The 22,270-nt window shown below is 43.9% G+C and overlaps 1 protein-coding gene across 1 annotated transcript in view; it reads left to right on the top strand.

Moving 5' to 3' along the window:
* Positions 1 to 275: 275 nt before the first annotated feature.
* pik3cb (phosphatidylinositol-4,5-bisphosphate 3-kinase, catalytic subunit beta) overlaps positions 276 to 22,270 on the top strand; it is a 57,234-nt gene continuing 35,239 nt past the window's right edge. Inside the window, exons 1-2 of the mRNA XM_008302891.1 lie at positions 276 to 528; positions 13,005 to 13,084. The gene's annotated coding sequence lies outside the window, so the exon portion shown is untranslated. The remainder of the gene's footprint in view (positions 529 to 13,004; positions 13,085 to 22,270) is intronic.

Raw genomic sequence — 22,270 nt, 5'->3', positions numbered from 1 at the left:
ATTTCAATCCTGCAAAAAACGTTTGAACAATGCACACTGATGGTATGAAACCAAACTGGATTTAATGATCATATCCTCTGAAAAACATTGTTTTTGAAGATTTGATCCGACTGATCGCAGCAGCATTAATTAGTCCACTCACCTGGACCCTGATGACGTCATGGCTCCAAAGGTGTCCTGCAGGACCTCCCATCAGCCAATGAGCGCTGCAGCCGCAGCTTTTATTTTGGAGCCCCGCTACCGGAAGCTGTGCTCTCGTGTCTCTGTGTCAGACTTGACGGAGGCCCGGAGGCAGCGGAGGGAGAGCTGGCGGAGGGAAATGCAGCGGTGGCGGTGGTTCACCTTCTGAAACATTCAGGAAGCACACGGAGCTCCGGTCCACCTGCGACGTCTGCTGCGTCCTCCGCGGAGACGGTGGAACTGTGGCGCTGATCGTACCGGAGCTGTCGTGGAGACTCTGAGACTAACTTTGGGCCGGTTCGTGTGCGGCACATTGTTCAACGGACTCCCGGCAGACACTGAATCAAGGTAAGTGTCGTCCGTGGACGGATCTGGTCCGTGGAGTGGCTGAACTCCTTCATCAGTGTGTCTCACTGGTGCTGCTTCGAACCAAACACCTCTCAGGGTGACCAGAGGAAGAAGTTCAGCTGGTCCACTACATGTCCATTTAACTTCATGAGCTCATGAGCCATTAATTGCCCTGGATTGATTGATTGATTATCTGTTATTGGCATGAAGCTGCTCCCATGTGTGGAGGGAGACTCTCAGGGACCACCGCTTCAGGGGCAGTTTTCTAGTTGTACTTCCAGACAACATTGCTGATTAGTTCATAATTACTTGTGTGTGTGTGTGTGTGTGTGTGTGTGTGTGTGTGTGTGTGTGTGTGTCCGACTTTAGCCCAGATCAAGACAACAACAGAGTCATTAGGTTTGTGAAGTGAGTTTGTCACATTCCCGAGTGCTTAGACCTCAGCCGGTGAATCAGATGGTTGGACTGTTGCTTTTCTGCTTGGAGAGGGTATGTTACATGTTCCTTTTATTATCTTTAGACAAAATAAATAAAAGAAGCACTATATCTTTTACTCATGTTGCCGAAAATAGCCCCCCAACCTAAGGAAGCCTCTACCAAACCGAGAGAGAGCCCACCGTAGAGCCGAAGCTGTGTCTGTTTTATTGGCCGGAGATGGACAGACAGCAGCTAAAACAAGGAGGATGTGAAACTCTGGAGGATTATTCACGTAGTCAGCGTTTCTGCCCTGATCATATTAACCTTTCTGTTCTGATTTCACTCTGAATACACCAAAAAGGCTCATTTCTCGGTAGTTGGGCTGCGGGGTCAGACGCCGTGACCCCTCTGACAGTGAAACCTCAGCAGCTGTGTTCTGATTAGTTCTGAAACGATGTCCGTCCCAATTGATGTTGCAGGTGAGCGTGGAATTACTAATTCATATCTGAAGGATGTTTATGGAACCAGTTTGACAAATGATGAATGACTTAACGGTTAGGCCGCTTCGGTAGAAATTCTGTAGCTGGGATTCAGGTTTTAGCATGTCTCCTAAGCCGGTAATCCTCGTTCTCTTTAAGGATCTGTACAGGGAACTTGTGAATGATTTTTTTGTGTGCAGAGATTCACGTCCGTGGGCTGAGCTTTCCTCTGAAGGGGCCCTGCTCGTCATTCATAAGAATACAAACCGCGGCTGTTCTTGTCGAGGTGATGTTGTCCCAGGCAGCTTGAGGAAGGTGCACCAGATGCAGCCTTCCACAGGTGTGGCTGCCTTTTAGCTCCACCGTCCCCCCCTGAAGCCATTTCATATTCCTGGTCAAGTTGTAAATCAGAGCTCACTGGAGGCATATTGGATTTATGGAGCATCACCAAATGCAGACTTCCTATTAGTTTTTCTAGCTTTGGGCAATTTTCATGTTTGATTTCCAGAAAATGTAATCACAGTATTATGTTACATATGCAGCACCGTGAAAGGGGATTTTATTCGTATCACTCCTAACATAGCTGGAGGCACGCATGTTCAATAGCACAGCAGTTAAAGCTGCACAGGGCTGTAGCTTGATGACTTGAACCTCTGAAGGGAGAGAATCTGAGAGCAACAAAAGGGAAGAAGAGTTTCCCAAGAGAGTTGGCCAATAAACGCTGCTGCTTTAGTTTTCACTGCAGCTGATGTGTTCGGTGTTATTTTTGATCAGGCAGTGGTTTCGGCTGCCCCGTGGTGGGGAGGGTCTGCTGTCAGGTCCCCTCTGAGGTAAAGTTAGAGAACACTGATAAGGCTCACTGACGTCACTCCACAGACATCAGCCAACAATGCAGCTATTTACTCCAAGCCAGATTTAGTCCCAGAGCAGGCCTCTCTGAGAAACTGGGCACCAATGGAAGCAGAATTCTAAACAAGTGTTTGACCAAAAAAAAAAAAAAAAAAAGTTTTCTGTGATGACGTCTGTATCGTTAGCCTCACAGAGTGGAACGGTGCTGTGAAGGAGGTCTGATTCGTGTCGTGGCTTAGGATCGAGCTACCTGGTTAACACACAGTGAAAAATGAAGCATGTTTGAATCGGGGACAGAGAGGAGGAGGAGGAGGAGGAGGAGAAGTATGTTTATGGTCTAAGTGACAAACAGCATTGCGCAATTATGAGGTCAAGTTTGAAGCTCGAGTTCCTGTAACTAGCACAGCCACACTTACATTACATACAAGCTGGTTTTAGTGTCTCTAATCAAGACATTAATATCCTTTTCATCGCTCTTTCAGTGGCTGAGATCAGTACATCTAGATATCAGGGTGTAATGGCGTAACAGCGTGGCTACACTGAAGGTACAGCACAGTGTGGAAGTATTGACACAGTGCTATGGTTTTCATTGTTTTGGCTCGACTCCACCAGCTTGGATTTCAGTTGAAACAATGACTACGAGGTGAAAGTGCTGACTTAACGTCAAGGTGTTCACAGCCACACCAGGTGGACGGTGTGGGAAAGCTCTAATTCAACACGTGAAACCTTTTCAGTCACTGATTCATTTCAAATCCAACACTTGTATTGCACATGTGCAATACCAGACTGTGTACACGTAAAGACTTTTACCCCAGAAAAATAGCAAGACAAAATATTCAAGTCTTTAATCCAAAGTGCAGAATAAGAGATTGAGAGCGGCGGCTTTGGGAGGCTTAAGCTGGAGAATAATTACTAGCAGTGTGTCTGCGTCCAGTGTTCTTTGACCGGCTGACTTCTGTCTGGCAGGTACGTCTCTTCCTCACTCATTGTCTGTTATCTTAAAACACTTTCTCTGTCAGAGCAGCAACATTTAACTGCTCAGACACTGAGATAGTCTGTGTGCTTGTATGAAAACACCTGCAGATTCACTTTTGCAACCTTAATTGTGTCTGTTGTCAGTGTCTTTTGTATGCAGTTAAAACACCTGTTTGTGTTGTAAGTGCATTTGTGCCATCCCCATTATCTTCCTTCTCTCCCCCTCTATCCGTGTCTCACCCATTCACACTTCCTGCTGTTATACGTTTTAAACTAATCACCCCTCACTACAGTGCAGGACTTGCATAACATCCTCTCACAGAGCGACGTGTGAGTAGGTGTGTGCATTGTGGCGCTTTACAATCTGACTTGGCCTTCGTGATCAAAGTTGCATCATGTAAGCTTTACAATATCGTCTTCTGGCATCACAAAAACAGAACGTTCAGCTGAATCTGAATCTGCTGCTCGCTATGAAATATACATAGAAATGGAAATTACACACAGCAAGAAATGTGACTGAGAGGTGAGAGTGGCCTGCTGGAATTCTCCACTGTGCTGCACAGCAGGCCGGGACCTGCCAAGGAATGCAAGGAAGACAGCAGGAGAGGGTTGGAGCGAGATGTAGTGAGCAGACAGCGAAACATACGAGAGATAACATCTGCATGTACCCAAACCAGATGTGGTCGCTTGCATGTGTGGTTGGAGACACGTTAAGTAAACTGACTGGGCAAATGCCACGGACTGATTCAGGGCTTGACAACTTTTCTTTCACCAATATAACATAACGGGCAGATCAGGCTCCAGTGTGCCACTATTTTGGTCACACTAACGTCTGCAAAGTGACATTTTATCAGCAGATGACAAAACATTTATCGGTTGCACCAGTGCACCTGACATTTATCCGGTCAGCCTCTGTCTCTTGGCGGTCTCCACAGGTAGATAAAATCACTGGTTCAGCTCAGGTAAATCTGACATTTCAATCTGTATCATTCTTCACCACACAACCAGGTGTGGACTAGAAGCTTCTAGGAGCACAGCAGCCTTGTAGCATCCACCGTTTCAGGTGTAGTGTTTAAGGAACGCTGGTCATATTTAGCGTCGGCTGATTCAAGACTTTTCCATGACATCTCTGAGTTGTTGTTCCAGATGACTGCCTGGGTTACATTCTTCTTGTAAACTGCATGAGTCTCTCCATGCACGTCGGTCACACCACACCACACACCATCACCAGTAAATTCTTAACCAGTGGGAAAGACTGAGATATGATCAACATTGCATTTATTGGAAAAATCGCAGCCCAAGTGTGCCTGGAAATGCTGTTTTTGCAACAACATTGTTCCAAATTAAAAGATAAAAAAGGTGCCAAGAAACTGGTCCTGAACAAGCAGGGGAGGAGTCGGATGTGGTTCCTACAATTTACCACCAAGAGATGCTTTTTTTTCCCCCTAACTTGATCATTCTTATGAAAATGAACGGGTTCAGTGTACAAAACATCTACATGCTGTGTTAAATCACTAATATGTGTGAGAACTGGCAACAAAGGCAGCACCTGAAGTGTTTCATTCAGTGGCAGAAGGTGTGACACATGTTTTGGTGCACGTAAATAACAAAAGCTATGCGCACCTGCACATTAGGTTAACCTCTGGATGAACCAATAGAAACGTGCTGTATTTCTGTCACTATTTCCATGTCATTGTCCAACATTGTTGCTCCTTCCTCTGCTGTGATTTATTGGCACCAAGCGTTCTTCTTCAGGTGCTTAACTTGTTTTATTCAGCATGTTGATGAGCATCTGACATCAACATCATGGGTTTAGTTGCTAAAACAAAACACCACAAGTCAAATGAAAAAGTTAAAATCCAGTAACATGAGGAGAGGGTTGATCAGATTCTCAGCCTAAAGAGGCTAACAAGAGGCATCACTGAAAAAGACAATTACACCACAAAGCTGAAGTTTTTGTTTGACAATAGTTTGTTCACTAAAACTTCTTTTCTGTTGTTCTCCAAGCAACTTTTCCATCTTGAGTCAGGCCAGTTAAAATAGTCAGAATAGTTTCCTAGCCATCACTGAAATAACATCATCTTCAGTTATTCCTATAGGAAGTGCAGACTGACTCAGACCTGCTTCATGCTGGTCTGAAGGTGTCCAGCTTGGAAACTGGCTGGTCGATGGCACTGCGTTCAGCTTCTCTTCTGTCAGAGAGTTAAATGTGAAGCGCAACTACAAATGTTAAACAGTTGTTTGAACTTGTTAAATTAAAAGTTTGTTAGTTGTACAGTAAAAAAAAAAAACAAGTCAACCTGACAGTGATGATTCTCAACGTCACAGATGATCTAACATCAGAGGAGCATGTCGGACACACTGAAGCGTCCAGTGAACGCAGACCAACGTGTCCTCCAGCTGCATTTCGTTTAGTTAATTATACACAAAGACGAGCGCTGATACGGTAAAACAATTACCGACTGTTTCCGAAAACGATTTTCTTTAATACGTTACATATTTTATAGCCAGTGATTTGCGAGTGTGCACCTTCCTAACTTTCCTGCTAAAACCAGCTTGATGATTTGCCCACATGAGACACGGGGACTGCTCAGCTCAGTTAGATAAACTTGATTTCAAATTGAACATTTTCTAGACGGCTGGCATGGTAGAATTAAAGTACAGTAAATCCCAGTTCTTTGCTTTTCCAACATGGTCTACATGCGTACTCATCAGACGAGACGAGCATCAACACACTCGGGTGTATGATCACATTGCACTTTGCTGTCTATAGCTGGGACACTGATATAATATTGATTTTGGGATGTGAGACTGCATACTGTCTGGGACTTTGCTTTTGAAGATTAAATGTTCTCCTCTTATGTAAATCATGCATCGACATGATCTGAATCCACTTTTGTTTGTCAAACTGCCTGACTTGAATCTTTTTGCAGCAACAGCGGCGCTTGAGTTTGTCCGTCATCACTCGTTGTCAGACTCTTGGCTCTCAGTGATGGATTGTTTTCTGTTACAGTAAGACATCGGTCTGGGTTACAGCTTCCTGACTGGAACATTGACCGGTTTTAGGTGTTGCAGCAGAGGCTAAATTTAAAACAAAATGTTCCTTTATTTTGCAAGTCAGTTCTTGAAAACCTGACGTGTGGGAGTGTAGTTTCCCGGTCAGCTTGTTGGGCATATTGATCAACCAGTCGGCCACAGCTCCAGTGGTTGAACAGTCTCTGGTGTTACTTTAATGAAGCACCACATCAGTAGCCTTCTACGATTGTTCCTTTAGTTTTAGTGGGAGGAACAAACTATCTGTGAACATCCCCGCATTTTTATTTTTTATTTCTTTTACAACTTTTACCTTCCAACCTAATGGCGGCTGCTTAGTCTAGCTTACGTACGATTGACTGAACTCCTCCACGCTGACACCCTCCCTGCACTTCAACTTGCATACTTTTTCTTTTTAGTACATACTGTTGCATACAGTTGGGACATACCGCTTTGTCATCGGAGTTCGCCTGAAGCTTTGAGCGTCTTGCTCATGTACGTCTGTCTGCAGAGTCACCGGTTTGTGCTCTCATGTCTGTTAGTTGAGCAAAGCGCTGTGACGTCTGCTATGCATCTTTCGCTATGCAGAGGTTTATGGGTCAGAATCGATAGAAAAGCATGCTGGCTTGCATGCCGCGAAACATGGCCGGTATTCTTGGCATACTGAGCTGTCATGCTACATAGTGTTGTATAGGTATTGGAATGCACCGGCAGCAGTCATCGCTGTGGCTGCATTTTGTTAAGACGGATGGCAGACAAAGCTGAGTTTAAAAGCTGAACACGGCAGAGCTTCATAACCAACAAATCATCTAAAGACGGCGTTAACTTCTAGTGCTGTAGTCATTCTTGTGCTTAGATCTCCAGCTGATGTAGTGGTGTTTCTTAGGTGCATGCTGGTCTGCTGAAAATAGTTATGAAAATAGTTATTTCAGTACAAAATAAAATAATTTTCTTCCTCTGTAGTACTTGTAGGGTTATAAGAACACTCGGTACAGTGCATCCAGAACACTGTGGACCATTTAATCTAACACTAATGAGCAGATTATTTATTTTTACCCTGCGACCAATCGGTTAGTTCAGGCGCGATTTCAGTTGACCAAGATTTTCCTTGGCTGATTACAGCCCCGCTAAAGTGCAGTGGCTCACAACAAATAATTGCAAAGCCATTTTGTAATGAACAGCTGGCAGGTAAACGACCGGGCAGCTGTGGGACGACACCTGTGGTTAGTCACCCGGTGCCATAACCGCTGGCCGCCTTTGCTGCGTAGATAGCATCAGGTTATGCTTCCATCCTTCCACTCTGTAACCTAAGAGGGCAAAACCTCAGCTTCACATCTCTATGGCAACGCTTCCTCGCAGCACAGGTCCTCGTCTGCTGCGGCTGATGACACATCCACACTCTGTTGTGAGCACACGTTGCTCCTGCTGACATCGAACATATGGATGAACATGCAGACATAGCCGGGTGCTTTCACTTGCTGCCATTTTACCAACGTTCCTCCTCCCACATACAGGGCAGGTTGTCAATACTTCCTCTTAGAATGATGTTGACAATATACAGGTTGGCGCTGTCATCTATTTCTGGTCGGTTTGGTGCAAAATAGAAGGTCGCATTAGTTTTGAAAGGCATTTACTCGCATAACGGTGTCTTCCTTCAGGTTCTCGTTGAGTCATTTGGTCGACACGTCAGGACAGTGTTCAGACTTTATCTTTCAATCTCTTTCTCACTTCCGTTTTCCTATTTCTCATGTGAAGCCGTGTGACCTCTGACTGCTCTCGGGCTGCTGCGTCACCGTGTGTCCGTACGTGTTGTAATTACGGTGCGACGGTGTTTCTTGGGTTCTGCCGGTGTGTGTGTGTGTTTGTCTTCTGAGCCATCCACGGCGCTGTAGACCGAGATGGACCTTTGCTCAGTCAGACCGCCAGAAGGTAACTGATTTACAGCGTCCGAGAGAAACTTTTGAGAATAAACACGCTGACACATTTGCACTCCACCCACCTGAGGTCAGTCTCACAATAGCCGCTATAAATAGAGATTGAAGCAAGAAGCTAAATAAAGGGAAACGGCGGAAGAAGTGGGTAAAGGCCACGGGTTGACAGAAGCACCTCAAAGACAAGCATTGATTTTAAAGGCTTTATATAAAATGCTTTAATGACTGCAGAGCCCTTCTGTGCGAGAGTTTCTCGTGTTTTACTGCGGTGGGGGGGTTGTAAACATCCCACTGTGCTAATGAGCGGGTGTGTATTGTTTTTAGAAAATGGACAGAGCTCTTTTGTTTATGGTAAGGCAGTGATGACGCATGGTCAAATGTAACGGCCCTTCAGACCACACTCGGTTTGGGCAGTGCGTAAAATGTGTGTCCTAGTGCATTCCCCTCGCGTTCCTCTTGCATGTTCTGGCTCATTAATTAAATTGTATTTACGAGACATGACGTCTAATAGTCTTAAGCACAGCAAACTGTTCTTAAGTTAAGGGCTTACGCTTTAATGTGGTAGTAAAAACACCAAACCCAGTTGAGGCCTGCTTTCCTGCAGTGACCATTTGTCATTTGTTTTTAGCTGCCTGTTGACAGCATGTACTATTTATTTATGCTTAGGCCTCAGGCTTACGTGGAACAGTGAGGAGACAATGGTGGAGTGTCAGACGGGGAGTGCCCTCGAGGAGAGTTGGTTTATTATGCAACCCTTAGGGCCCAAAAAAAACCACCTGTTTACAATAGGAGCCCTCACTGGCCTTTATGTCCTGAAGGTTTTAAGATAATTAAGGACATAATGAGACTAACAAGAGGTCAAAACCTTCTCCCTGAATGTCAGACCCACATGACCCAAGCAGTAAGAAATGGGCACAATGGCAGAAAAGGGTTGCGTTAGTGCCCCAAGACGGGGGACGGTGTGAGCCGCGGTTGCTGATGAAGGCCCCAGTCATTTTAGGATTGTGCATTCCTTACATTCCTGAACCGGAGGATGGGTGGAGGAGAGGAAGGGTGTTTGTGTGTGTGTGGTTATATGGGCAGAGAGAAAGTCCTATCAAAGTAAAACTCTTGCCGTGGTGTTAAGATAAGAGTAATGGCGTGTTGCAGGGAGCCTCTGAAGAGGAGAACATCTTGTGTGGGTTGGGTCACTTCGGCCTCCAGGACTAGCTGTCTGTATTTGCCACACTGGATGAGCATTACACTCGAGGCTAACGTCACTAACCTCCACTCTGTGCATTGTGCTGGAAAGTGTTTTCCCAGTGCCATTATCCTCAGAAATAACTTGAGTTCAGTGAATGCCCTTACGAGCTACAACAATCCGGTGCAGTTGTCATTCTTGGCTTCCTCTCCGTCACTCTGATGACGCTGCTAATTGAACGAGCAGTCACATCTTACTGGTGCATTCACTGTAACTGATTCAAGGCAGGAAACCAATATTTTTCTAAACATGACTCCTAATATTTTATTATTTCTTCTGTACGTTTATTAAAAGCCTTTAAACATAAGTCACTCGGTGCTAGTTTGCTCTCTGTGTCAGTTTTAAGGCTAGAAGTGGATCATTTTTAAACATGATTACGTTCATGCAGTTTCCTTTCATCATAGATTTCACGATACAAACAATCTGGTCGTCTGTATCTTGCTGCTTGTGTTCAATATCCTCTGACTGTGGCTTTTGGTTTTCTGTTTTGTTCCTGATCACTCAGCTCAAACAAACATTTTTTTTTCACACGTTCTACAAACTGTTGATGGAGTTTCTATTTAAAGAACAGATTAATGATGTTCCCCCACAAGTTGTAGCGGAGCTGTTGATGCTCCAGGATTTTCATAGGTCACACCTAGCATTTAGCAGGCCTGTCTAGTGGGTCTGGCAGCTCGCCCACGGAGATAAAATCACAGTTTTGTATAAATCTGACATTATTTCAATCTTTCCAGACTAAATTTTTAGGCCCACATCTGTCTGAGCTGCAGTGACTGAGTTGGGAGACGACAGGTTTCTCTGTCTTCTAGCAGCATCTGAAGATACACAGGAGGCGCTTAAATCTGTTATTTATGGTGAACATTTTAGTAAATTATGTGTTTGTGCAACCGGTGTGGAAGCTAGTCTGGTGCACTACCTACAGCATTTTTGTGCAGTACTATGAACAACATTTTCTTTATTTTTCATTAGCTTTGTACCGTCGTAAATGCTCTCACGAGTCCCTACTGTGTACAGTTTTAATAAGTGTATGATTCAGCTGACAAAATGCAAGTCAGCTCAATGAAAATCTGGCTTGTGAAAGTATGCAGGAGCAATACCGTCATAGTTTAGCATCCCGCTAGTTCTTCTATGTGACAAATTATTTCTTCTTGTAATTTATAGAGTATAAATTATGTCGAGATATTCAGTTCATGAATACCTGTTAGACACCGTATCAAGGCTGGTCAGGCAATAAATGCAGAAATGCTTTAAGATGCCCTTCAGACACAAAAGAACGCTCGATTAATGTTGAAGTCATTGGTGACCCCGTTAACTTCAAACAACTTGTTTCATAACCAAGCTGTATTAATGCATTCTTGAAATTTTGTAAATTATTGGAAAACAAAGCTTGAGGGAAAAAAAAGAATACTAGGATGTTGGGATTTGTTTTGTTCCTGGAAAAACGCGAGTGGTGGCAAGTCGTAAACCTAAACTATAGACGTCAAACAAATTCTTTCAGAGATCTGTGGTTGGCTGTCAGGATTTTTACGGTCTGTGATTAAACACGTTATTTTCGGCCCCGTCCTAAAAACAAACTGAGAAAGCCATTGACGTTACACTGAGGTTTTATTTTCAGGACTGCGGCCGAGCTATGTTTGGGGTTGGCCCTCTGGCGAAAACGTCATCTGTGATGCCGCTATAGTGAACCCTCTGTCTGTGCTGCTCAAGACGATTCTGCTAAAATGACTGTCGCACACAGAAAACACACTGACTGTGAATCATGTGATACTTTGAGTGGAATCCGGTCGGGGAGTTAAACATTGACCGTCTTTCGCCGGAGATTTTATCATCGGTGACTTCCTGCACCTCGTCACCCCCGTGTGAGGCTTTACTGTCGCCGGGTGTGGAGATTACACCAAATGTTTTCAGAGCCCTCTCTCTGGGGCAAACCAGAGTCGTACCTCTTTCTTTGAATTTATTCTCTACCCGGTTATAAACGCGGAGATGCTGAAACCTCTGCGGCTCGCTCACACTCTGCAGTTGTTCTTGTGAAGCTCTCTGTCCGTGCTACACCCTGGTAAACAAGATAGAGCATCTTAACCACTGGGGAAAAACAGACAGGAAGTTTACTGGCCTCAGTCAGAGTGTGTGCATTGTGTGTCATCGGCGTGTATGGCCTCACTGTGTGTCTTTGGCCACAGTATGTTTGTCTAACGTATCACCCAGTTCACATCTTAGTTTCCATAGCTGCAGCTCTTTGAACTGTGGGCAGACGATGGCGATGGGGAAGCCTATGGACCGCCGTGGGCTCTCCGTCCATACGGTTTGTTTTGATGTTTCGAGGTTGAGCTTTCTCTCAGATAACCAACTCCGATGGGATCGGTGTTTTGCTCTGGGGAAGCCCAAAGTGAATTCATGCTGGCTTCTTAATGATAGTTTGGCTCCCAGATGTCAGATAAGGACTCCTCAGCTGCGGCGTTAGTTGCCCCTCCGGATTCTGTCGAGAAGAGTTTGAACGCTGACAGGATTCAGCACCTTGTAGATGAACTGTTTTGGTTTTTTCTCTTCGTGCTTCTGCTTATGACAAAACACTTTATTGTACTTGGACTTCTGTGACTGACATTAAAACCACCTGCCTGATGTCATGTTGGACCCGTTGGTTGCACCAAGGACATAGGACATGGCACCAGTACGTTGGTGGTAAATCTTCTGGATCCTGTAGGTTGAGTGTTGGGAGTGATTTGGGAATCTGAGGAGTTTGATAGCTTGGTTAGCGTCTTGAGCTCTTTGTCGTGTTCCTCAACATGTTCCTGAGCAGTTTTTGTACACAGTAGCCTACTGGGGAGGTTAGTATTGTTGTGAGTGTTACGCAGGGTTGTGTGCTTCATCTGGAACAATGTCTGAGTAGGTTTGTGTCAAAGTAATGTCCACATGAACGGCACGATTTAAGGTTTATGAACAAGATGATTCATGTCATCCACTCGACCTCGCATCAGTTTCAATGTTGTAGCCGATCGCTGATTTTAAGAGGCGATCATTTTGTTAGAACAAGACAGAAAATGGAAAAGGTGAATCATACACGGCTTCTCTCTCATAGTTTTCAAATTATGTTGCTCTGACACATCTGCATGTTGTTGTGGACGCAACTGTTTTAGTTTTTAAACTTTCCAGAGTTCAGGAATGCCTGCCAGATGAATGTTTTTATAGCGGCAATAAGCCTTCTCAGCGATTTTCTTTATTTTTTCATATATTTTAGTTATACATCCACCATGACCTCGAGCAAAAGGAATGATTAGATGTCAGAAAATAGAGGCCGAGGGAATAGATTGGCCGGTAGAGTTAGTTTGTTTGAGTTCTCTGTACTTTATGATGCTTTATCTCATATGGCAGAGCTAACATCAGGTTATAGAGATGTGGTCAGTGTGTAGTTTGTCATTCATACAACCCGTCCTGTCCTCCTTCCATTCTATCATTTTTCTCAGATACACAACTAGACGACCAACAACCAGACATAAACTACATTCTGCAGTTACCCCCTCACATAACAGCTGGTATTGTCCTCTTGTCCGTCAGATGCAGTTCCCCAGAAGCTCTCCAGACACCCCCAGCGAGGAGCCGAGGCACAGGAAGTAGGAGACTCTAGGAAACAGCAGGTAAAACCTCCGTCTGTGTGTTGTAATCACGTTGACCTACTTTACCTGTGATGCTGCTGAATGTGTGCGTGTGAAAGTGGGAGAGGAGGAATGGAGCGTTGACTTAGCTGGAATCTGGGAGAGTAGGCCTCGTCCTGACAAGCGGGGAATGTGTGGAAGTCAGCCAGCATACTTTGTTTTCATGTCGGAGATTAGCGTTACGCCATCGCAGCGCACTCTCACAATGTTGTTGTTGTTGTTTTTGTTGTTGTTGTATTACAGCCTCCTAATTACTACGGGACTTGTCGAGACAGAGCAACGGAACAGGTTCTGTGTTTTTGTTCATCGCAGCTTTGTGAAAATGGTCAGCGCTGCTTCGTTGACTCCTCCCTCGAGTCAATACTGTAAAATCATTCAAGCCGTTGTCACTTCTGCGTCGTGTGTTGCGACATGCGTTTAGATTGCAGTTTCCTCTCAGCGAGCTGATTCACAGGCATCTTTATTTCACACGCGAGGATCAATTTAATGCATGTTAATGGGAAACTGACCATTAAATTACAGATTTTTGGGATTCTCAGCATTACTGACCCAATCTGTCAAAGTGGAGTGTAAGAGTCTCACACTTATCACATATTTAATCTAAATCTAATTTACCACCATACAAGCACAATGAGGTGGCAAATTAAGTATGCAACAATTTCACAATTAAGTTTTTTTTTTTTTTTTAAGTTAAAGGCCTTCAATTTATGGAAAATAATCCTGATATTGACACTTCAGCAGTGTTGACTGGAAGACTAATGCTTTGGAAATTCTTACGACACTTGGGACGTCACAGGCCCTTTTGATTAATCGAGTGATGATAATATTTATCAGGTAGTTGTAGCCCTAAGGCATATATATCTTGGCATACGTGCAGAAAGATTTGCAATCTTCTTTCTTCCTCCTTCCTCATGATGACATGCTGCAAATGCTGGTCGAGTAAACACTGAGTAAACTTTCAGATGTAATACTTTCATACATGTGGCTGTGCAGGTGCAGCTCTGACATCTATCAGCGTAACAACCTGCTGTCAGTCGGTGTAGGTGGCCAATAACCACCAATAATCAGTACGGATGCCTCCCACCTGTGCTCTGTTTTCCTTCCCCCCTCCCCCCCCCTCTCCTTCCTTCACTCCCACTCCAATGTGGAAAAATAGCTCAATCCAATTACTCATGCTATGCTCTGTCTCCGGTGATCTTCCCACCAGTATTATCACCGCAGCACACAGGGAGTTTGAACGGCAACGCAGGACTATCTGCTTCTCATGAGAAGCCCAATGAGGGTCAGTCTGTGCTGAGTTTATTTTTTGTCCTTGAGTGCTCTCTTTCTTGATTTTTAGCGTTAACATTAAGCAGTCTGTCGTAACCCTCTCACTCGCACAATCCTAGGAAGCCCTGCCCTTGGTATCATTCTTAGGAGTGTGTTTGGTTGGCATTATGCTCTTGGCACTGACCTTCCTACTCGTGGTAGCACAGTGGGCGCACATATCTAGACTAGTCTGTGTTTTCTAGCTTGACAATAGCACTGCTCCAGTAAACTAAATATAGATGAAGAGTAAAGAAGGCGTACTTGCATGCTAGGTTATTTTTTTATTATTATTTTTTTGCCCACAGTAACACGAGACGTGTTTGAGTTTGTGATGTTCGATGGCCAGTACAGTGATAACAGCATTATTACGATGATGTCTTATGATGTTTTCATTGAATTCATAGCCTTTCATTTATTATTACATTAATTTTATTCGCTTATTAGTTTTATATGAGAATTTTTATCGTCATATACCGACACACACGCGTTGCGGTCGTGGGTGGGAGCGCATATGATCTAAATAACAACAAAAGCAACACAGACGACACACTGGCTCCAGTCTGAGTAATGTTCATACGTCTCCAAACGCAGCCCACCAGTTATTGTACGGTCAGATGTGCCACATGCATAACGCTACCGTGTCCATGGATGTGCACTGGAAGGCAATAAATCAATTAGTTGGCTGCTATTAAATCAATCCTAATCAATCTGTTTGAGTAACTTAAAAAAAAAATGAATCAAATTTCTGACTTCAGCTTCAACATCTTCTCCTCGACTTTCCTAGTTCATGACAGTGGACATAACAAGACATTCGAGGACGACGTGTTGGGCTGACATTTCATAGACCGAATCAGCTTTTAAACAAATTCTTGACGGATAAATCCTCAGTGAAAATAGTCGTCAGCTCCTGTGCTGCACACACAGAAACGTAAAATTAAAATACTGAGTAATTTTATTTATGAATCAACAACTCAAACAGAAGCAAATAAATGGAATCAAATATCCATTTTTGAGGTCTGAAAAAAGTGGATAATGAAAGTTTGAAAGCCATTTTCGTTTGATTTCCGTTTGATATTGAAAATTAAACATCTGTCTGGTGTTACATGGACCTAGACTGTCTCTGTACATAAAGATGATGTACTTGGCTTTGATTCTTGTGGGTGTGATGTTTAATAGTTAAACAAAAAGAGATGAGTGTGTGTTGACTGGAGCAGCCCAGACAGATGGATGGATGTATAAACTGAAGAGGAGGACATCAGCGTGTCGTTCCCAGCAACCCAGTCACCTCTATAGCGAAATGATGGCTGGAGCCAAGAAACGTCTCCCGTTTCCAGGCGTGTGTGTGTGTGTGTGTGTGTGTCATTCACTGCCAATGTGTGGCTCTTTTGTTTATGAGGGAGATAAATGGTGGTTTGGCAAGATGCTGGGAGACCAGTACTGAAAAACCAGCAGTGTGTGTGGGAGCCATCCCCGCTGCATTTACAGCAACTCACTGTTATTTCTGTCAATTTCTCTCCAGTGTTTTACGATGTAGTGGGCGGCTGTGGTCCTGTGAAGCCCGTACGGCTGTGTGTGTGATAGGGGTTTTCTTTAAATCTATTTTCAAAACTTCCCGCTTCTGAAGAATCGTCTTGCAGTGAGACGTTCTTCTGACAGTGACCTTAAGCCACCCCTCGGTCGGCTGTGTTGTCCTTGTGCAGACGCTGTTCCGTCGGACCACTCTGCTGTGAGTGTAAATTATGGTAATTGCTTTATCCAGAATGATAGCGGTGCTAAACAGGGTTGTTCAAACTGCACATTGTGGCTAAAATAATGACTAAATTTACAGTCGTACATTCCACATGCCGTAAATAGAGCTAAAACAATTAGCCTCCGCGGGGGAGCGTGGGAGAGCTGTGGGGGGGGAGGCAAGAATCCTGTGTGAGGGAAGAAAGACGGCCACATGCAGGTGTTATAAAACCAGCGGGAGGTTGGTTATTGTACTTCTGACTGTTGATTTGTCCCTTTTGTTAGAAGCCGCAGCAGCAAACCTGAGTGACCGACTGCTGCACTTCTCTCCCACACCATACGTCTCTGAGTCAAATCAGAATATACACATTTGTACATGTAACTTTAGACTTGGTGTGACTTTCACTTCTTTATTTATTTAGAGATGTCTTTTATCTCAGATGTCGCGGGGCGAGTTCGTAGAATCTGGTCGAGGTGTAATGGTGCACAGAGATCACAGTTTGGTTTTAAGGTCACGATTTGGTGTGTTTTTATTACAGCAGAAACAAAACTGCTTCGTTTTCCTTTTTTATTTTATTTTTTTACAAAATATAGACATTTATAATGCCACAGGGAGCTGGGTTTGAGCTGCACTCGCTATTTTCTTGATGCCATCTAAAATCAGCGACATACTTAATCGCTCTTGAACAGTCCTGACACGTAGCTTTCATCTGATCCACCTGTATGGATCCATCGTCGAGAACCGCTGGTGAACCTAAACCGACTTGACGATATGACTGATAGCGGAGGGTCTTCGCGCTCTTGTTAATCAGATGTAACTGCAAAGGGGAGTTTTGAAATAAATTCTGCACAAACAATAAAGTTCTGTATTTGGGCAATCGCTGCATTCACCGTGTGCTAAAGCCAAACGTTTCAGCAGCTTCAAAACTTAATTCATGATCACCAACCTGGTAAACCAAGAAAATCTTTGTTTTGTTTTTTCATTTTGAGCTATAAAAGTGTGAAAAATTCTCATTCCAGCTTCTAAATTGTGAATAAGCGAGAAGCTCAATGCCTTTTTAGAGTTTTTAACTGTTGTTTTTAGACAAATTAAGATGATTCCTGGTGCTTATAGTGATGTGTAGAAATTGTCATAGAATTGAAGTAACTGGTTCATTTAGAAAAATATTCAGCACATGATTTAAAAAAAAAAAAAAATTGGTTGCAACTCTAGTGTCTGCGTGTTTGGTCTGTTCGTCAGATAAAGCAGAAGAACATGTGAACTATATGCAGCAGTTACAGGTAACAGACTCCATTTGTACCAGCTGCTGTGTGTTGACGTGGCCATAAGAGACGGTGATGTTGTCTTCGGTGATAAAAAACAATATAAACCCCATATGGGGGGGGAAAAAAAAGTTGTTCACACATTGAATCCTTAATGATTGCTGTTCATTGTTTCCTCTTTGTCAGTTTCCAAGAAAAGCTTTCTCTCTCTCTTTTAAAAAAAGAAGCCGTTGTGTCAAAGGGAACAAAGGCTAATCCTCATGTCACCCTCGTAGAGCAGCTGTTGGTGCACAGTCCAACATCAAAACAGGAAGAACCATCCCGGCCACCTTCCGACACCGCGTATATCATCGGTGGAGGCGGAGGTAACGGAGGTCAGATCTCGCTGCTCCACTTATTCAAATAGTCTGTTTCTAAAGAGACAAAACGAGGAAGTAGCTCATAATATTGTTAGTCAAAATAGACCTTTTGTTCTGCCTTTGATGACATCAAGTATAATTACGGACAGCAAGACTTCTGCTTCTGAAAATCTTCCAGGAAAAAAAAAAATGCTTTGTCCATGTTTGATTTGCTGTCGAAAGCAGATCAAGAGGAAGATATTAGTCGCCTGTTTCTCTTTGATACGTCTGCATTCAATTTCATATTTCCTGTTTCACAGAATCAGATTGGCTCAGGAAAGTTTGCATATGTGGGGTTTTTTATTCTCAACACATCTTTCTTTGCCTGTAGTGTGCGTGTGTCTATTTATAGCACGTCCTGCTTTGAATAATCAAACATGGTTGTGATAAAAGTTTGCATAGCTTTCCAGTTAAAATATGCTAAGCATCAGCTCCGTTTGACTGTCTGTCAGGAAACCTGGCCTAAATTCACCGTTGTTTGATGATTTTAGTGTACAGCAACTTGTTTACACGTCCCGAGGCGTTGACCCTGGTGACCGCATGGGTGTGTAGAAGCTACTAAAGGTGTGAGTAAGCCGCCTGCAGCTACAGATCCCACACAGCAAAACATGACCAGCGCCATGTGACCACGTCGCTGCTCCCCTCCTGCCTGCCTCTGATTTTACTCCTCAGTGTGTGTGTGTTGGTCAGTGAGGCCAAGCTGGCGGGGCAAGGGTAACACAAGGGCAGTGTTTGTGCAGGGCACGGGACTGTCCTTGGTGGCACGCACGTACACATACAAACATGCGCACACACACTTGCCAAAAACAGAGGCTTATTGTAGAAACCCAGCCCAGTCGGGTCCACCCACTACAGTCATGCATTGTGTCACATTTTGCATTTCTGTCTCTCTTTCTCTTATCTTTTTTTTCTCTCGCTGTCGGTCACAGATTACTGTCTGTTTGTTTTTCTGTAAGAGGAATTTAAAACAGAGTAGTGGGAAGTGTCTTATCACTTCTCACTACTCTATTTTAAGTTCTTCTTCACGTTCATATTTTTGGTTCATCAGCCTCTCATTGGCTTCACTTATTGTCTTTCCTTCAACTGTCCCTCATGACAGACTGCTGCTCCAGTGCTCTGTAATCGTCTCCCATCCCTGCCGAAGATGTTAACGTCTAACGGTTGAGTCGTGGAGAGGTCCTTGTTAGTGCTGCCTGTGTGGATGTCTGTGTGCAGCCTTGTGTGCGTCTCCTCACTCGTCTTGTGTCTGAAGTGAATCGGTCTCTGTGGAACTTCACACTCGCACATTTGATTTGCTCCCCCACCGCTTTGTCACCCGCCTCCTCGCGTAGACGCCAACTGAGACGGGAGCTAAAAAGAGAAACGCATAATCCATCTTTAGTGTGCGGCGTGTCTGCATGTGAATGTATTTATTCATCAGATCAAATTAATCTCGTATTATCAGCGGCGTGATCATGACTTCTCATTGCTAATCTTTGGACTTGCATTTTGCATAATTCGCCTGCACAGCAATTTCTTAAGCTAATTGATATCCGTTATGCGAAATGAGCCACGTTGCCATGGTCACTAATGCAGTAGCAGTGCCATTATCTCATAAAACCATCCACTCTTCTTCTGCTCACTTTATTCTTTGCACCCTCCTCACTTTGTTGTGTTCCTCAAGTAAAACACACACACACACATTGACACACCACTGTCCCCATGTGACCGCCTGCAGCACTGAGGCATAATTACATTCTTCACTGTTCTCTGGCAGTTAAGCACCTATCGGATTATATATCGCTGGGAGATGATTGATGGCTCTGCGTACGTGTTCTGTGTGTGTGTGTGTGTGTGTGTGTTTTAAAGTAAACACACACAGTATGAGGAACATTCAGCATAAAAGTCTGCACACCAAAAGTTCACTTCTGTCCTAAACAAACACAGAGTTTGACGCTGTCGGTTACCATTTTGAATCACTGGTACTTGTTGCAGAAGACGGTGTGATGGAGACGTCACATTGTTTGTGTATAAAAGTCAGAAATTGCTTCTAGAGGCAGTGAGTAATAAGGTGAATGTTTGCTTTTTGATATTATAATTTCCTGTTAATTTATAGACTCCTTTATTGTTTGTGTATCATAAGGTTATTTCTGCCATGATGCCACATTATTTCAGTTCAGTGTCCTGAGTTAACCTGTTGTGCCCTTATTGGCCGGTGGTTGGAACACACTCGCGGCATCAGAGGAACTGAAGAGAAAGTTCAGCCATGAGCATATTGACATGATGGTAGACTGATGCTGTGGTGTTACTTAGATCAGGTGCAGGTACACAATGACAGAATCCTTTCCATAAGTCCAACCTCTTATTAGAATAACTGTATGACGTGAGCTGGCTGTTATGACTGGACACAGCTGCACTTGTTCATAACAGTGTAACGCGTGTTTTTGACAGGTCCGAACTGATACCGCCTCTAAGTGGAATTTGTGAGGTCATGTTTTCATCATGCAAACTTTGGTACACAACATCCTTGGCGTTCAAGTGGTCTAGCTCAAGAGGGCACAGTTGCTAGGCAACTCATTTCAAAAAAACGAATTTTGCACGGGGCTTCTTTTCAAAAAAATGATCGATTTGTGTGTTTCATTGCTCTGTTGAAAGCCCCATCACATCCTCGCACGTGTCGCTGAGTGATGTCATTCCAGGTGTTTTCCATCTATTGGAAGAACTTCTGCTGTGTCATAAACACAGCATCCTAAAGCAGAGAGCAGCGCTGGGCTGTACAGGACGTATGAACAGGCCTGTAGGGACATTTTATCAAATACATACTTAAGACATGCACGAAAGCATCTCATGGCACATGCACCACTGTAGGTTACCCATAGATGGTCGTAGGCGTCCAGTCTAGAATTTTAAAAAGTTAGATCACTTTGAGGAGCATATTTTCACCTGCATCAGTGTGATGAGTGTCTTTGGAGTTACAGTTTTGAAGATCTGCAGTTGTACATCACCAATTTAACTCGGTTTATGTGTTCAATGCATTTTTGTCGACAAACTGTGGCATGAGTTAAGACAAAGGAACTGTTAGCGCATTTATTTCATCAGTTGTGTGAGTAGGAGGGCAACGGGCCTCACAAATACAGACTGTATTTATTAGCAACGTTTCGGTGCTAGACCATCGTCAGGCAAGAACCAGGCAGATGAATGTCTAGCACTGAAACATGGCTGATTAATGTATTGCTGCAAGTGGGACAGTGTGCGAGAGTTCTTTTGAAATAATACAGTTTGTCTTTAGTCTCACTCTTGGAGTTAATTCATGCAAACTAAAGTCACAGCTACAACTTGCATGGATATCCTATTCCACCATCGCCATTAGTGGATATTGTTTGATGGATTATGCATTCCTCTAAAAGCAATCTGTGGTGCACAAGAAGAGGATCTGCTGCTGTTGCGCTCTGTCTTACTCCATCCTTCTCTCCTCCACTCAGCTGATGGCCCAGTCCTTCTCATGCACAAATGGAAGTCGAGGAGGGTGTATTCGCCACCCTGCTGTCATTCAAGCTCAATGCAGCCGTGCGTGGTCGCAATCTATCTGGCAGAGTGGCCCATCACGGTGCCACGGATAGAAATAGTTTGATGTGCGAGTGCACGGTTGTCACAAGAGATTTTCGGACAAGGTTATGAAAGATGTCGCTTTCGTTATATGGAGTGCTTCCTTTTCTTGCCAGTGATGTAACGATGCCACTAAGGCTCGGCTGTGATTCGTGTGACCGGAGATTAATGGTGATGCAGCACCCGTCACGGTGATTACAAGTAAAAAGTCTTCGTGGAAATACAGTGGGAAGTTTCTAGCTTGCACAAAACGCCTCAGTCATAATGATCCGTTATACGTGATGATCTGTCCACGGTGAAGCTGTGACTGTGGTGTTTCTGACAGTCTGAAACAAGTTGACACACTTTACAAATTCTCTGGGCCTTTGTGCCATTGAGGGCAAATTTACATCTGTTGGTGTCCACTCACATCTTTATATTCACTTCTGTGGAGCCACAGAACCCATAAAATCCACCGTAGCATCAGTCCGATCCATAGAAGACAGATGTAGCTGTCTGGTCGGAAAAGTAAAACTGACAAGGAGGTGCTGGCTGGGACGGCTCGTCTGGTTAGAGAGAAACACAATTGTATAGAAGTCTGTGTAAAAATGACCTTTGTTCTGGTTTCCTAATAAGTTTATGGTCTCAGTCTCCTTCCATCCAGCACAGTGTTCATTCTGTAAAATATGGTCTCATTTAGAGGAAAACTGATGATACACCTTAGACTGCCTTGTGATTGCTGAGCTCACGACTATTCTGTCAGTTCAACAAAAAACAAGATGAGCAGCCGCCACATCCCAAACACGAGGCATCAGAACGGTCAACAAACCAACGAGGAACGTCGCTGTCCACCTTCATGTAGCCTGTGGTCTGAACAGATGTTTGTAAAGCTAGTATTCATTCAGAA

The sequence above is a fragment of the Stegastes partitus genome, unplaced genomic scaffold (genome assembly GCF_000690725.1).
Source record: "Stegastes partitus isolate 25-593 unplaced genomic scaffold, Stegastes_partitus-1.0.2 Scaffold1902, whole genome shotgun sequence".
In the NCBI taxonomy this organism is placed as follows: Eukaryota; Metazoa; Chordata; class Actinopteri; family Pomacentridae; genus Stegastes; species Stegastes partitus.
Note: the sequence above shows the minus strand (reverse complement) of the source record. Positions and strands in the feature narration are given on the sequence as shown.